Here is an 18,380-nt window from a genome sequence, read left to right as displayed (position 1 = left end):
AGGCCAGGTAGGGATGACTTCTTCCAGGTGGGGAGGGTGAGGGTTAGGTTGGTTTCCGAGTGGCGATGGAAGTGTCCTCGTATGTGCTTGGCTATGAGTTGCAGGGGAGAGAGGGAGATGCTGGGGGGGGGGGGGGGGGGGTGTGTGAGGGAGATGCTCGAGGGGTGTGTGTGTGTGTGTTGCCTGAGAAGGGACTGCAGGGAATTCTTCTGGAATAACCGAGGTGGTGTTGTTCTCGCCCTTAGCAAAAGGAGGGGCAGAGTAAACGCTGCTGGCAGGTGGAGGTGGAGAGAGAGGAGGCCAGGGCTGTTGGAAGGGCAGAAAACCATTTAGAGTGCACTGTTCAGGCCCGGTGTGGTGGGGATACCAATCTACTTTGTCAGGGAGTGAAAAGAGAGGCTGAACGGGGGAGAGAGACAAGGGCTTAGGAACAGGGGGAAATGGCTGTTGACAGGTGCGAAAGGGGCTGAGGAGAGAGAACAGGAAGGGATTTGAGAGCAAGAGGAGGACAGGGAGAGAGGAGCAGCTGGGGAGAGGCAGTGAAGTCTCTCCACTTTTTTCTTCTCTCACCAGCTCCTCCCCCCTGCTCACAGCCCTCTCTTCTTCCCTCTCTAGCAAAATCTTATGCTCTTATGTCCTCCTTTCATCCCCTATCCCCACCTCGTGCCCACCCCCATTGTGCTTGCCCCATGCCCAGTCCTCCCCGCCCTGTCCCCTTTCTCTCCGCATGCGTGCTTTCTTCTCTCGTCCCTCCTTCCCTCTTCAGCAGCTCTCCTTCTCCTTTTCCCCGCTCCCACTCCCCTTGCTCTGGCTCATTCTTGCCTCCACTTCCTTGCTCCCCACGCTTCTGGTCCTCCCCCATCATCCATCTGCCGCCGTGACTTTCCACAGTGAACACACACCTATGTGTACAGCAGCAGAAGTGCGATGGTCTGGCGGCGGCAGTCTGACAGCAGAAATGAAGGTGGGGCAGGTCCTGATTCCCGCCATCGCGGCATGGCAGCGCCGCAACATCTGCAGTGACAAGAGGACGGTGACGGTCGCGGCAGCGGCGGAAACGCACAGGAGGAGGAAATTGCCAGTGGGCAGCAGCGGCCCCAAATAGGGGATGAGGTCTCTGGCTGCAGAAAGGGCTCTGTGGTTCCGTCGTTGCTTTTTTGAACTTGCTCACAGTGGAAGCTGCATCTTTAAGTCACAACTTCCGTGACGAGCAAGTTGCAGGAAAGGGGGAGGATCAGAGTGCTCAGCACTCTCCTGATCAAGTGCTACTTGTTTTTTTTTCTCTGTTGGTTCCCGCCAGCCACATGTGCGCGCGTCACCCTTGACCGGATGTTAGGGTGTCTGGTTGCACTTGTAACTGGACACTGTGCAATCAATGGAAAAACCAGACTGTCCTGTTCAAAACCGGGCAGTTGGTCACCCTGCTCATTGATCGTGCGCCAAAGAAGATATTTAAAATATTTGTCATAAGAATTTTCTGCACTGGTGAATGTGTTGCATCCACAACAGTACAAGGGGTTTAATATCTTAGAGAGAGTGTTTATTAAATAGGTTCTTATCTGAGAAGAAGGCATTGGCAATTACATTTGGAAAATGTTTTCTTGAGACATTTTTCTCTGTTTATTTTTTTCAAGAAACAGCAAGCCCTTTAACTTGAACAGCAGCACGCTCTACCCTGCGCCTTATTTATTTATCTATCGAGTTTTATATACCTTCATTTTGTTTTGCCATCATAACGGTTTACAAGTTTCGACGGATAAGATGTTAAGAGGTTAGGAGGGGCATCATTTTCGCACCACTAACCGCCCCATAAGAAGTGCCCATGTAGGTACCCTACACACTCCTTCCCTTAAGTCTGCGCATCTGTCCTGCACCAGAGAAAGGGCTTTCTCCATAGCTGCTACCTCCCTCTGGAACTCTCCCCCCTCCTCCCTCCGCAGTGAGCCGTCTCTCACCAAATTTAAAAAAGGAGTCAAGAGGTCACGTGATGCGGTGAGCCAAGCGAGTCGCACTCGTATCGGCTCCGGGCACTGCTCCCCCGAAAAGTGACTTCACTAGCTACTTGACCACTCGAAGAGCACTAACCACATCTGCTATTATAGGCACAAAGGTTATACGCTGCATCGACGGGACTTATGAGAAGGTATGACTACAAGGACGATTAGGAAAGATAAATTCAAAAGCCCGGGCACAGAAACCAAGATGGCGGACCAACGCGGCGGGCCGGAGGGTCTGGGCCTAGATGAGAGAACTGTATCCTGACTTACCGAATCAGTCGTGCAGGGGCTTGAGTCAAAATTCTTGAGTATCAATGAAAACTTCCAGGTTCTAAAAGACACTTTAGGGGACATTGGGAAACGCATTGATGTAGCAGAAGGACGAATCGCGGTGATAGAAGAAGATGCAACGGCGGTGGCCACGAGGGTATCGGCGCTCGAGACTGCGATACAAACAGCAGAAACCAAACTGGAAGAGCTGGAAAACAGAGCGCGACGAAACAACTTAAAATTCCTCGGGCTGCCAGAAATAATCAGCGATGGTGAACTTAAAAGGATCTTGGAGGACTGGCTGCCGACAGCGCTCAGCTTGCCTGTGTTGGAGAACAAATTGATTGTTGAAAGAGCGCACCGCCTAGGTCCGAAAAGAGACTTGGACAGGAGGCCTCGTTTGGTAATAGCAAGATTCTTGGATTGGACCCAAAAAACGATGGTGCTGACAGCCTTTAAGAAGCAGAGAGACCTTAAATATAAAGACAACAAAATTATCATCTTCCAGGACTTTTCAGCTGCGGTGGCTGCGAAACGGAAGCGTTTTTCTCCAACTTGTACCACTCTGGTTAACAAAAACATCCGATTTAATCTGCAATTCCCTGCAACGTTGCGCATTTGGAAGGATGACAGCGCAGTCTCGTTTGACGATCCGGACAAGGCAGCGGAGTGGCTTAAAACAAGTGTGGTTCAGACTTGAACATTGACTTATAGACATTCTGGAGTGCTCTTCAGAGGTATATGGTTATGGCTACAGAGCCGGTGGGACATGAAGCAGGTTTGCTGGTGAACACAGCATAGTTTTACGTTTTTACATTTGAAATTCTTACCAGGTTGTGGTTATTCTAAAATACGTAGGGGGGTGATGGCAGTCTAAAGCTGCACAAAATGGATCCCAGCTATGGGGTTCCAGTTTCAGAGCGAGTGGGGGAGTAGTGCCCGAGCGCATTTATACACGGTCCTCTAACCCCATTTTTGGGGGTTTTCCTTCTATTTTCTGGGTGTTTAAGGAAGAATGAAGTTCAGTGTTATATTACTGTATATGGTTTTGATGGGGGAAGGAATAGTGCTGAAGCACACATGGGAGGGGGGAGGGAGGGGGCATGGATGTCAGGTCAAGCGGGGTATGTATGGTAGGGACTTAAGGTTCCGGACAGATTCGGTCTCTGTGGGATGTGTGAATGCTTTTCATGTTGGGGATCACAACAGGGCTTCAGGGCAGCTGGGAGTCCAGGCTGGGGGACTCTACAGCGAGAATGGAATTCAGAGCTTTTCAGATAAGGGTATCTACTATATAGAAGATGGGTAGTTTTCGCTTTAGCTCCTGGAATGTGGGGGGGTTGGGCACTCCGATAAAACGCCAGAAAGTCTTGAGTGCTTTAAATCGCCAAAAAATAGATATAGTGGGGATACAGGAAACACACTTATCAGAGTCCGAAAGTAAAAAACTTAAGAGGGGGTGGGTGGGGCAGTGCTATTATGCTCCTGCGGTCAATCGGAAAGCAGGGTTGGCGATCTTGATTAACAAGAGACTCCATTTTGATTTGCATAGGCAAATTTCTGATGAGGACGGCAGGATATTAATTCTTCAAGGGAAGTTACAAGGGCAAGATATTACTATTTGCGCGGCTTATGCTCCCAATGCCTACTCCCATCCGTTTTTCAAAAAAATAGTGGGAATGGTGTTACCAGTGCAGAAAGGTCCTCTGATTGTACTAGGGGACTTTAATTGTGTACATGATGGTAGTTTGGATAGGTCACACCCAGCGCAAACCTTGAGGCCAGGAAGGACCACGGGGATAACATACTTGTGTCATGAACTGCATCTCTTGGACATCTGGCGCACCTTAAACCCCACGGAGAGGGATTATACCCATGTTTCCCGGGCGCATGGTACCCAATCCCGCATAGACTATGTTCTGATATCAGAGTCAGTATTTCCTAGGTGTACCAAAACTCACATTGCAGATATTGCCGTTTCTGATCATGCTATTGTCTGGGCGGATGTACGAGATGGCAGGGGTGAGCCCCGACCACGGCTGTGGCGCTTCCCTAGTCACTTAGCGGAGGAATGTGGGTTCCAGGAATATCTTAGGGAAAGGTGGAGAGTGTATGAACAGCACAACCAGGGGCACAAGGAGAATCCCAGTTTATACTGGGAAGCTGGTAAAGCGGTGATGAGGGGGGAAATCACATCCTACCTAATTGCAAAATCAAAGGCAATGCACAAGAACATTTTATTGTTTATTTATTTATTTATTTATTTAACATTTTTCTATACCGAACTTCATGACAAGCTTCATATCAGGCCGGTTTACATCAAACTTGGGGGTTAACTTAACAAGAAACCATATAACAAGAAGGCCGAAGTGCAATTACAAATAACAGGGGGAAAGAACTTGGAGGCTAGTGTAGCCAGGAAATAAAGGACAGGAAAAACTGGAGAATAAACATGGATGGAGATGTAATTACTGGGTTGGTCTTTTAGTCTATTGAGCTAAAAGAAAGCTCAGATAAGATGTTATGTTTCAGGGAAGGCTTGGGCAAAAAGCCAAGTCTTGAGTTTTTTCCGGAAGGTAGTCAGGCAGGGTTCCAGTCGTAGATCCGTCGGCAGGTTATTCCAGATGGTGGGGCCAGCTGTGGAAAGTGCCCGCTCTCTCGTGGAGGTTAGTCGAGTGAATTTAGTTGGGGGAACTTGAAGGGTTCCTTTGAGAGCCTCTCTGATGGGTCTTGCAGATGTGTATGGTTTGAGTGGTAACTGAAGGTCTAAAGGAAGTTGGTTGTGTGTGGATTTGTGGATGATGGTGAGAGCTTTGTGCCAAATTCTGTATTTAATAGGTAACCAGTGTAGGTTTCTAAGTATCGGGGTGATGTGAGTTCTCCGGTTAGTGTTGGTTAAAATCCTGGCTGCTGAGTTCTGGAGCATCTGTAGAGGTCTGGTGGCGGAGATCGGAAGTCCTAAGAGGAGAGTGTTGCAGTAGTCGATTTTGGAGAAAATCGTTGACTGTAGCACTGTTCTGAAGTCCTGGAGGTGGAGGAGGGGTTTGAGTCTTTTCATAACTTGTAGCTTAAAGAAACAGTCCTTCGTAATATTGTTAATTATTGTTGGAGCTGAAGCTCAAACAGGCTAAGCAGACACTAGCTCAGACTCCCACCAGTAGTCACCAGCAAGAGTATCATATGATTCTCCACTCCTTAAACACTCTACTCCATGAAAGGGCACTCAGGTATCTGAATACAGGAGCACACAAGCTGTTCCGGTATGGAAACAAAGCGGGGAAATTATTGGCGAACCTAGTGCGCCTCCATAGGGGGAAGACGTTCATTGCTAAACTGACGGATGACAGAGGCACTCCTATCACATCTAGTTCAGCAGTGTTTGCCAGGTTCAAGCAGTTTTATGAGCAGCTTTATGCGGAAGACAGGACGGGGGGCAGTCAGGAGGAGGGAGAGTTCTTCGCAAATCTAAAGCTGCCGCAGGTCTCCGAGGCACATTTGAGTCAATTAAACGCCCCCATCCGGGTTGAGGAATTAATGGCGGCTATTAAGGGGAGTAAACGTAATAAGGCTCCAGGGCCTGATGGCATGAGTGCTGAGTATTATAAGATCCTGTTACACCAAGCCTCAGGGGATCTTTTGAGGTACTTTCAGGAGGCTCAACAGCGGGGACAATTCCAAGATGGGGTAACGAAAGCGTACATTACAGTGTTAGAAAAACCAGGCAAGGACCTCTCCTCTCCAGGAGCATATCGGCCAATCTCTCTGTTAAATTTCGAAGCCAAACTTTTTGCTAAGATTCTGGCTGACAGAATGAGTGTGGTGTTCCCTTCTCTCATCATGGCGCAACAGGCGGGCTTTGTCAAGGGGCGGACCATTAGCGCTAATCTGAGTAAGCTTTTAATTGCTATGGAGGAATGCCAAAGGAGGAAACGAGGGGCGATGATTGTGGGATTTGACTCAGAAAAGGCATTCGATAGGGTGTCCTGGCCTTATTTATTCTCCGTCCTGGGTCGCTATGGCTTGAAGGGAGATATCATTCAGAACATTGCCATGTTATATCACAATCCCCGGTCCGCAATACTGGCAAATGGGCAGGTTTCCGAGGACTTCAGTCTGTTTCGAGGAACGAGGCAGGGATGTCCCCTATCCCCTTTATTGTATATCTTGTCCATTGACCCTCTCCTCCGGAGAATTGAGGAAGATCCACAAATTCATGGCTTTCAGATGGGTCAGCAGGGGTTTAAAGTCTCTGCTTTTGCAGATGATGTCCTCGTCTTTCTGACTCGGCCGCAAGAATCTCTGCCTCGGGTGCTGCAGCTACAACAACAATTCGGCGCGTTTGCTGGATTGAAAATTAACGTTGACAAGTCAGAGGCTATGGCGTTAGGTTCGGGGATCCGGGAGAATTGGGAAGGTTCCTTTCCATTGAAATGGGTTGACTCTGATATGCGGTATTTAGGGGTCAAATTGACAAATGATGTGGCGAAACTACATAAAGCTAACATTGTGCCCCTTTTAAGGATTATGAGCCAGAAGCTGCAGATGTGGTCCAAGCTTCCGCTATCTCTGTCGGGGAGGATATTTCTATTAAAAATGATGGAGTTGCCCCGTTGGGTCTATGTCTTGCAGCAATTACCGATTTGGTTAACTAAAGAAGACATTTTGGAGATTAATAAGGTGGTGCGCAGGTATCTCTGGGGATCCCATAAAGCTAGATTGCCGTTGACTACACTGATGAAACCTCGGGTGCAGGGTGGATGGGCATGCCCCAATTGGAGAGATTATAATCTATCCTGTATTTTACGGCACATATACGATTGGGTGAATAACACCAGTGCCTGTTCCCCATCTCCGTATATTAGAGAATGGCTTAAGCCTTACTGCCCCGGTAACCTGATTCAAATTCCAAAGTCACATTTACCTCGGCAGCTTCTTAATAGTATCCTGGTAACTTCGGGGAGGGAGGCGTGGAGATATTTATGCTTGACCAAGCTGGGGATGAGAACCACTATATCCCCTCTGCTGACCCTGGTAGGCAATCCACAATTCCCGGGTGGTTTACACACCCCTATCTTTAAACGATGGGCGGCGCAAGGTATGGACTCTATTCTGCAACTGCTGAAGCCTGGTACCAACTCCATTAAAAGTTTTCAAGAGCTCAGCGAACAATATAATATTAATGTTAAGGACTTTTATGGGTACTTACAGGCCCGACACTATGTCCAGTCAGTGGTGGTGGGGAAATTGGAAGTCCAGAAGGGAGAGCACTTACTGGATTTTTTCCAGCAGATGGGACATAAAGCTAATTCCTGCGCCACTTTTTCGAAAGTCTTGCGTACTCTACCCGATATGAGGGTTATAACAATGATACAAGATAAGTGGGTTAAACAGGCGAATATCTCGCTCACCAAGGCAGAGATTATTAGAGCTCTGGAAGGGTGTCAGCAAGTATCAGAAAATATTAACATGCGAGAAGCAGGCTATAAAATCTTACATTGTATGTACATGTCCCGAGTATGGATGTTTGCGGCTAAACTATGTGATTCTGACTTATGTTTAAAGTGTCGGGGGAACAGGGGCACTCTCTTTCACAGTTTATGGGAATGTGCAGTTATACAAGATTTCTGGTCGGAACTCTTATCCGCTTTGGAGCAGGTATTGAAGACACCCATTCCTAAGGATCCTAAGGTATGTCTTCTCAGACTTTTGGATGACGTAGCTTCTCTTTCGGAGTTTGACCAACAGTTCCTAGACAAGGCATTGTTGACGGGCACCCAGACCATACTGGCGGAGTGGATTTCAGCTGATAAACCGCAGGTTATGCATTGGAGGAACCGTTTGACCAAGGTACTACAATTTGAATATATGACCGCAGCTAGTAAATCGGACACTGCACAAGCAAACTGCCAGAGGATTTGGCAGCACTATTGGCGACAATTACCCACAACTTTAAGAGACTCTATCGAGAGCTTATTGGAGACGAAGTATACTGGAGCCCACAGATCCCGTCGGACTGCCACCAGTTGCTGAAACCACTAGGTGCCGTGTGATTCCACTAGACACATCCTTGTCCTGCTCACCATTTAATGTTTACTTACCTACCTACTGCGACCAGTCTTTGGACATAACCTGAGACCGCTTGACCTGGGGAGGGGGGGGGGGGGGTTGTTGGGTTACGGGACTTGGTGGGTTGGGTGGAACAGGCTCTGTACACATCTTGGTTAGTATGATGTATGGCTATATGTTTGACCACTGTTCACGTTGTGTCCATGGTTCTGTTCCACTTGTGTTTGTAACTTTAAAAAAGCAATAAAGAAATATTTAAAAAAAAAAAAAAAGGAGTCAAAACATGGCTCTTCAGACAGGCCTACCCCGATACAAACATAACGTAAACTTTCCGCCTAAATGGTACCCTCCATGTCCTTTCCTTCCGCCAGCCCCCCCCAAGCTCCCTCCCACCTCTAATGCCTCCTCTACCCCCCTCTCTTTCCCCTTGAATCTTGCACTCTGAACTCCCTTGACCTACGAACTTCATCGAAGTTCCATGGACTCTGCTGAGACATAGTTATCAGCCCCTGTTTCCCCCACCTGTTCCTGCTCACTCTCCGGACAGGGGTCAGGGGCTGGTTCAGGGAACCTGGGAACTGTAGTTCCTGCTGCTCTCCGGTTCGCCCTCTGGTGTCTAGGTTTGGTACTACCTGCGGCTGTTTTCCTATATCCTAGCTGTCTCTGCTCCGGGCCAGGTTGTACTGCATCACATTTCTCATGAGCCACATGAGCAGTGTCGAGTTCGCACAATAAGATATTTTTATTGAGGCCTTTCCTACAGCCTGGCGTGTGCTTATGAACTAAAATCTGCTATGTGGTTATCTTACTGTAGCCTCATTGTCGCTGCCTTGTGCCCTTATGTCCAGGCAGAGATGTAGGGCTAAGGTTTATTTCCATTGTGATGTACCAAAATTAAAACACTGGGGGATGTTAAAATAAACTTGAGACTTCCGGTGATGCAGTGAGCTGAGCAGACGTGTTGTGCTGAGGCTCCGGGTGCTGCCACCCCCTTCTCGCGGTCTGTAACTCGTTTTTTTGTGTTTGTTTTTTTTATATACTGCCACTGGGAAACATCGCTCTGTAATGAAGCAGGAGCTACATTCCTCCGTTCTGTGGCTGCTTATGTCCACGAGAACGACAAAATAAACATAAACGGTACCAAAACAGCCTCTTGGAGTCCGCATATTGAGACCAGTTTTGTTCCATGATGTATATTCTATATTCTCTGTTGACAAGCGGGGATGAACCAGCCCTTTCAGCTTTGTCTGGCTCCTCCCACTCTTCAGCAACAGAAGCTGTCTGCTGGAGGGAAAGGCATCAGACCAAAGTTCAACAGCAGAAGCACCAGATTTTGTTTCGTTTTGATGACTCTGAGGCCTATCTCCTCTGGTGGGGGGAAGGGTTCAGTCCTTCCTTGTGGAATAGCTCCAGATCACAAAGGACAGTGGGACCTCAAAACTGTGGAATGTGACTGGTGCTTATCCGTCTCTCACCCTCCTCTAATTTAACGGATTTCAGTCTTCAACTCTTTTTCTTTTTTTTTTTTTTTCAATCTGCTTCTCTTTCAGAAGGCAGTCAAACCTGTATCTTCCCGGGAACGTGGCCAGGGATTCTATTGTATTTCTTAATCCCCAAGAAGTCAGGAGGATTGAGGTTTTTTACTGGATTTGTGAAGAGTGACCAAGACGAGCTCCCTCCAGATGAGGGATGATTTATGTGCTTTGGATATGAAAGTTGCTTACGCACACATTCCCATTCATCCTGCCCATCGGAGGTTCCTCGGGCTCATGGTGAAGGATGCATACTACCAATACAAAGTGCTCCCCTTTGGCCTGTCAGTGGCCTCAAGGGTGTCCACAAAATGCCTTACAGACGTAATGGCGTGACACCGTGAGTGGCTTGCTAGAGGACAGATTCATTCTAAACTCTGGCTATCCTTTTGCAGTTTATATTAATTACAATAAAAAAATAAAAAATAACAAAACTCAAGGCTGCTTACCTCAGCAGTGCTGAAAACAGAAATGCAGCGGTTTACACACAGAAGTGGTTTAGCAAAGTTCTCGCTGCTTCCTATTCTCATCTGGGGCTGTCTATCCTCTCTGGGACCTGCCTTCTTAACCCTCTCCCCAGGGGAATTGCCCTGCAACCAGAATTCCCTTATAAGCTGCCTTAAGGTAGACCAGGCTAAATGGTTGGTCCTAGACTTCTAAGGAGAGTCTAGCATGCACTCCTTTATGTACCCCCCCCCCTCTCAGTTTCACCTTGTCAAGTCGAGCGCCTGCCTTTCCCCGTGTTAACTCCCAAGAAAGTAAGTCACCATTCCTGTTTTCCTTTTCCACTCTCAACTGGGTCTGGCCATTTCTTTTCCTAGCAGAGCGTAGGGTCAGTATTTATTTATTTATTAATTTATTTATTTATAATTTTTATATACCGACATTCTTACATTAAAATGCAAATCATACCGGTTTACATAAAACAGTATGGGACCCCTTAGGCCAAAGTGTACCTTCCCCCTCCCACATCTGTTCACACCTCCGGCTAAACTCAAGGGTCCTACTTTCAGGTGTGGATTGTAACATAGTAATGACCGCAGAAAAGGAATGGTCCAAGCTTCTTATGGTAGTATCTCCCGCACCGTGCAGGTTACCCCCATGTTTCTCTTAAATGTAGTAACTGCCATTCCATGCAGTTGTCCTCAAGCCTTATGATAACCCATAAAAACTGTACCGCTAGCAACATTTTTACTGGGTACTGCTTGACGTGCTTTGCTTATGGACTTGGCCGTAGAAGCAGTCCTGTGGTTTTTTTCCTTATGTCTGCATATCAGTACCCAAGACCTTAAAAGTCAGCTTCCGTTTCCTCAAAATTGATCCAGGAGAGAGCTAACTGGGATATCCAAACACTTGGATATTATTTTGTAGCCTTTTCCTGTCTTGTGCATGTCTATAACTTTATCTTTAATTTCCATAGAATGCTCTTTGGTCTTCATATTCACAGTTTCCTTTAGGAAAGCTTTCCACCAGGAAATATTACTCTATAACGAAGCAGGAGCTACATTACTCCATTCTGTGTCTTATGTCCACAGAATGGAGTAATTCCAGTACCATTTGTCCACTGTCTGACAAATGGTACTGGAATTTAGGGGGTCTTGTATCCAGAAAAACTGACATTTTAATGATTCACAGGTAGAGGCCAGTTGTAAGCCAGTCTTAAGGCAATATTTTTCATCTGTGTAAACTTGGAGTTTCCACAGCGCAGGGGTTGATACTTATGCAAGCAGCATTTTCCAGTTTTTAATTTTATTTTACAAAAAAATGTAGAGAATAAATGAATCGTGACTTTGAAAATTAATTTTAAAGGGATACTGGTTTGCAATAAACATACTGTCTGGAACATTCTGTATAAGTGTCATTTGTAATCCACATAAACCTGCTGACTTTTTAGGGGGTTGAATACTTTTGCAAGCCACTGTATACAGGCACATACAACGCTGACCTGCAGCACCCCCTGCTGTTCTGATCTTAGCCTTATGTTCACACTCTGCCAGTTCACCTCAGTCTTGCTTGGCTTCTAAATTTACTGGTGATTTAGTTTAAAAAAAAATGCACACGTATTGATGGTTTCAGCTTGTTGTAAATTTTGTCCATGAACCAACTTCAGGGTGCCTTTAATGTTTGCTACAATGCATTCTTTTTAAGGTGCATGTACCATAGAAACATAGAAATGACGGCAGAAGAAGACCAAACGGTCATTCTAGTCTGCCCAGCAAGCTTTCACACATATATTTTTTTCATACTTTTCTGTTACTCTTGTCCCTTTAAATAACTTTTTTGGTTCTATTTCCCTTCCACCCACGCTGTCGTAGATAGCAGTGCTGGAGCTGCATCTAAGTGAAGTATCTAGCTAATTGGTTTGGGGTAGTAACCGCTGTAATAAGCCAGCTACTCCCACGCTTGTTTATCCAGCCTGTTAATTCAGTCTTTGTTGGTTGTTTGAATACAAATCCTCTTTTCTTCATTCCCCCTGCCGTTGAAGCAGTGAGCTGCGCTGGATATGTATTCTAAGTGAAGTATCAGGCTTGATTTGGGGTAGTAACCGCTGTAACAAGCAAGCTACACCCATACTTATTTGTTTTACCCAGACTATGTAATTCAGACCCTGTTGGTAGTTGGCTGAATATATATCATCTTTTCTTCATTCCCCCTGCCTTTGAAGCAGAGAGCTATGCTGGATATGCATTGAAAGTGAAGTATCAGGCATTTTTGGTTTGGGGTAGTAACCGCCGTAACAAGCAAGCTACTCCCCTGCTTTTATGTGGATGCAAATCCTTTTTTCCACGTTTCCTCTTGCCGTTGAAGCATAGAACAATGTTGGAGTTGCGTTAACCGTGTGTATGTTTATTGAATAAGGATATTAATCTCCAGGAACCTTTCCAGGCTAACTTAATTACTGATTCTTCCTTCTAGGGCCTGGGTTCTTGGTCAAATGGGGGGGGAGGGGGGGAGATGACTCCCAGGGTCCCAAGTGCTAAGGGTGGCTACCTTGTCTCCTTTTATTATTTCCTTGGGGCAACCAATGTTATGTCCCACAGCATGCTGGGTGTGTCAAAGAAAGACTGGAGTCACTGTATTAGTGTCCAAACTAATCTTTACTGATAAAAATGATGAAACTGACACAATCTTACTTCGCAGCAGCACAATGATTTCTCTTGTTAGAATTTCCTCCTCAATCTGTGCAGGAAGTTCAAAACACCCACCAGGGGACATCCTACCCTCCAGAGCTTGGAAAAATAGGGTTCCCAGGTGGGCAGGGTGTCCTTTTGATGGGTAGATCCACCCCTTCCAACTGCAATATTTTGTTGCAGTCTCTGCAGAGAGAGAGAAGCTCCCTCTCTCCCCAGTGTTTGGAAGCAGTGGATGGGTAACTTTCTGGATGTTAGGCTTGGCCTTTACTCAGTGTGTTGGATTAGGCTTTGTTACTATTGCAGTCCTTGGTTCTTTTTCTTTCGGGCCTTGAAGCAAGATTTTTAATGCTCCCAGCAGGAAGGAAGGACAGTCACAACTTCTGACTTGGATCTTGAAATTAGGTTTACCAGACTCAGGAAAATTCTGGGTGGCTCACAGTGGGTCACTGAAACCCCTTCCTCACTGAGGCTCACGGGAGGGCAGGTCTTCCTTAACCTGCCAGGTCTAGTCCCAGGGTTCCCCATTCCGTGAGCCAGGAACTGAACAGGTTCCAGAGAGGCCCCAATAGAGTAAAAGTTCCAAAAAATGACCCAGAAGGGAATAGCCCAAACCAGCCAGAAATTAGGCTGGAAAGGATGCCCCCTTCCCGACCCTGGCCGGAACCACCAAGCAGGGCTTACCTGGCTGAAACCAGCTGAGCCTGAAAAATAACAAAAATCTAACTCCTCTCTACCTTCTGTACGTAGTATTAAACCCAAAGGACTGCCGCCTCCAACTGTAGCTGGGGAACTATTATATAGCATTACCAATGGGCAGGCCATGGAAAACGCCACAGGAGGGGGCTGCATCTGCATGGATCTCCCAATATCCATCCTACTCTAACTGACACTGTCACTAAATACCCAGGGCTTAAGGATCTAAGGGCCATGGACTCAATTGGGAGAAATGTATTTCAGGTTGCCATGTTCATTGCCTGGATAGCGACCTACCAGCTCTTCATGAGCCAGTATATGTGGGATGTTCTGAAGCAGGTGCAGGAAGTGGCTGAGCAGCTTTCTCAAAAGCAGCAAAGCTCCCTCCAGTCACTGGTAACCAAGAATCTAGACAACATGAGATGGAAAACATGGGATCTGATCAACCTATAATGTTTTCGAGGCAGCATCAAGAGTCTTTGCTGTTGGGATAGGGATGCACAGGCTCACTTGACTGCATGCATCTGATTTCCGTCCAGCAGTGCAAGAACTCACTGGTGTGCTGTGTATGAGAGAGAATCTCTTTGGAGATCATGGAATTAATCTGGAATTAATAGTCTCCCACATCAATCTAGATTCTCCAGCAATTATACTCGGCGACTTCAATTTACATGTTAACAATCCCTCTCTATCTACAAATGGGAAAACTCTCATTACCACCTTATCTGCTTTAGGTTTCAACCAAATTATCAAGGAACCCACCCATAAAGCAGGTCACACATTGGACCTCATCTTCACTAATTCTGGTATCTCTAATTCAACTCAACCAATCTGCGAACCAGTACCCTGGTCGGACCACTCTCTAATCTCGACCACCATCACACTTGCACAAAAAAACAGCTCCCTCGCCCCTCAACAACAATTCTCCTATAGGAAAATATGTACATCCGAGGACCTCCACAACCACCTAATTTTAGAACTTCCCCATATGGACCTTTCCTCTCCAAATTCAGCACTTCATTCTTGGAATAATATCACAGAAACTGCAGCTAATAAACTCTGTCCTCTAACAACTAAAAAACTAAAACACAACCTTCCAAAAAAACAACCATGGTTTAATGAAGAACTACAAAATCTAAAACTTTCCCTCAGACGGAAAGAAAGCAAATGGCGCAAATCTCCTTCAGCGTCCACCCTCTCTACCTACAAATTTGCTCTCCATCACTACAAAAATTCCTTGCTAAAAATCAAAAGAGACTTCTATGCTCATAAGATTCATCATTTGATCTTTGATGCTAAAGCCCTATTCGCCTACGTCTCCAACTTAACTCAAATCCAAATACCTGACATTCCATTTAACAAAGCCCAAGAAAAAGCAGAGGAACTTGCCCTCTTCTTCAACAACAAAATAGCCAACCTTCTTTCTAAGAATTTGCTCAATACTTCTTCCCCTCATAGTACCTTTATACACCATAACAAAAACATCTCACTCAACACATTGGAACCCACTACAACTTCGGAAATCCATAGAATACTGAAAAATATGAAACCATCGACACACCCATTAGACCAAATCCCTTCCAAATTACTCCTCCTTATTCCGGACACCATATCCAAAGCTCTGGCAGACATAATCAATTGCTCTTTATCTAAAGGACTCTACCCTGACGACCTCAAAATGGCATCAATCAAGCCGCTCTTGAAAAAACCAAAGTTAGACCCAGACGACCCCTCCAATTTTCGCCCTATCTCAAACCTCCCGTTCATTGCTAAAGTCATGGAAAAACTGGTTAACTCTCAATTATCAGACTACCTGGAAGACCACAAAATTCTCTACCCTTCACAATATGGCTTCAGGAAATCGTTAAGTACAGAATCTCTCCTAATTTCCTTAACAGACTACCTCATCCTAGGCCTAGACAAAGGCCAGTCCTATCTTTTGATTCTCTTGGACCTCTCAGCCGCCTTTGATACTGTTAACCACTCCATGCTCTTAAACCAACTATTGAACATCGGCATAACGGGCTCTGCACTGTCCTGGTTCCACTCATTCTTAAAAAATAGAGGCTTCAAGGTAAAAATACACAGCAAAGAATCTAAACGCTACCCTTCATCACAAGGAGTTCCCCAGGGTTCATCCCTCTCACCTACCCTCTTTAACATCTACCTCCTCCCTCTCTGCCAGCTTTTAACCAATTTGAACCTTAAACACTACCTGTATGCCGACGATATCCAAATTGTAATACCAATCAAAGAATCCATTAAAAAAACCCTCGAGCTTTGGGATTATTGTCTACAAGAAATCAACTCCCTCCTTTCCAGTATGAATTTAATCCTAAATTCCTCAAAAACGGAACTCCTTCTCATATCCTCTGAGATCTGCCACACACCCACAATTCCTCAAACTAATTTACAAACAACAAAAGTAAGAGATTTGGGCGCAATCATCGATAATAGACTTAATTTAAAAGCTTTCATAAACCAAACTACTAAAGACTGCTTTCATAAACTGCATGTTCTAAAAAGAATAAGACCACTGTTCCACAACCATGACTACAGGACTATCCTACAAGCAATAATCTTCTCCAAGTTAGACTATTGCAATTCTTTATTATTAGGTACCCCATCAGCACACACCAAACCACTACAAATGGTTCAAAATACTGCAGCCAGAATCCTAACTAATACAAAGAGAAGAGAGCACATTTCCCCAATCCTTAAAGAATTACACTGGCTACCAATTCATTTCAGAATTCTTTATAAGTCAATCACCATAATCTACAAATCCATCCAACAAATCGCCCCTCTCAACCTACAAATCCCTTTCATAAAACATACTTCCTCCAGACCCATAAGAGAGTACTACAAAGAGTCACTACAAGTACCGCCTTCCAAAACTTCCCTCCACATAACTTACAGAGATAGGGCTTTCTCCACAGCAGGACCCACGCTTTGGAACTCCATACCAACGGAACTTAGACAGGAACCCTGCTTACTGACTTTCAGAAAAAGACTTAAAACATGGCTTTTCAAACAAGCCTTCCCAGACGCAGATTAAAAACTATTCTATCCGATTTTCAACCTCCAATCAACATATTTTATTATTATAACCATCCTGGTATCCTACCCCTAAGCATTATTATCATCCAGAATCTTCATTACTTATGATTTCGCCTTTATTGTTAAACTACATACTTGTACGGAACAATTCATTGTAATTCTCAAACATCCATTTTTGGAAATTCCTCCATTCTACAGGTTTATACACTTTGTTAAAGTTTCTATCTTGTCTTCTTCTTGCTCCTAGTTGTACGTCTCCCTGTTTATTGTAACTGCATCTATATTATTTATAGTTCATATTATTTCGTTCTCTGTTCCGGTTATCACCCATTGTTTATTGTAAACCGGCTTGATGTGATATTTTCACGAATGCCGGTATAGAAAAAATTAAATAAATAAATAAATGTTAAGGATGTGGTGGCACAGATACACAATCACTGTTACGATACACGAACAGTTCTCTACTCCCACTCTGGATCAAACCTTCTCCTTTGGAAGGGAACCCAAGATCAGGGCAGGCGGAAGTATTTCTTCCACCCTTTGGTCACCCACTCAGCAGTCCCCTCGCAACCGTTCCAAGACAGAGTTTTGACTGGACCACAGTGAACATAGCAAAGATCCCAGTACCCATGCTGTGAGATCTTCTAATCAGGGGCATGCTATGGGTCTACACAAATCTGCAGCCCATTATAACTTAGGCAGAATGGGTCTTTGGGATTATTCGGAGAGGGTACGAATTAAACCTATTGGTTGTCCCACCAAGTTGGCCTCTGAGCCTGACCTGGACACACACACACACACACACCCCTCTCCTCCCTCTTAATGGCCAGAGCATTTGACCAAGAGGGCAACGAGGGCAGGGATTTTACTCCAAGTACTTCCTGATTCCAAAAAAAACAGGACTCTTTTCTCATCCTAGACCTGAGGGCCTTGAACAAGTTCATCAAAAATGAGAAGTTCAATATGATTTCTCTGGGCACCTTGACCTCTTTTCTGGAAAAAGAGGACTGGCTATGCTGGCTGAATCTAGGACACCAACAATCATAACGAGATATTCCCCTCATAGGAAGTATCTAAGATTTGTTGTGGGAAACCTACACCTTCAGTATCATGTTCTGCTGTATGGAATTGCATCTACACCACGTGTCTTCACAAAATGCTTAGCTATGGTGGCAGCACAGCTATGCAGGCTGAGAGAGCATTTGTTTCCCTATCTGGATGAGTGGCTGATCAAGAGTACATCTCAGGAGGAGGTCCATACATCTGGAGTTACTATGGTTTGTCATCAAGTACCCCAAATCTCACCTCAGCCCATTACCTCAATTGGAATTTATTGGACCTCTGCTAGACACGACTCAGGCCAGAGCCTTCCTCTTGCATCAACGGGCCACTACCCTGATGAACATTGCAGCAGAGGTCCAAGAAAATTTACGTTATTGGGCCACATGGCCACAACCGTTCATGTAACTCCCATGGCATGTCTGTTCATGTGAAGAGCCCAATTAGTCTTGAGGTTGCAGTGTTTTCAAACCATCCAAAATCTTTGAAATTGCATCCAGGTCTCTCTGGAACTCTTTGTCCTGATGGCGGAAAAATTCCAATCTGGCTTGATGTGTTCCCTTCCACAT

At 45.4% G+C, this 18,380-nt stretch overlaps 1 protein-coding gene across 5 annotated transcripts in view; it reads left to right on the top strand.

Annotated features, from left to right (window-relative positions):
• Positions 1–18,380, top strand: part of BRSK2 (BR serine/threonine kinase 2) — an 830,501-nt gene that overhangs the window by 604,227 nt on the left and 207,894 nt on the right. The window lies entirely within an intron of this gene.

Source organism: Rhinatrema bivittatum, chromosome 17, assembly GCF_901001135.1.
Source record: "Rhinatrema bivittatum chromosome 17, aRhiBiv1.1, whole genome shotgun sequence".
NCBI classification, from domain to species: Eukaryota; Metazoa; Chordata; class Amphibia; order Gymnophiona; family Rhinatrematidae; genus Rhinatrema; species Rhinatrema bivittatum.
This window is presented reverse-complemented; position numbering and strand designations above follow the sequence as displayed.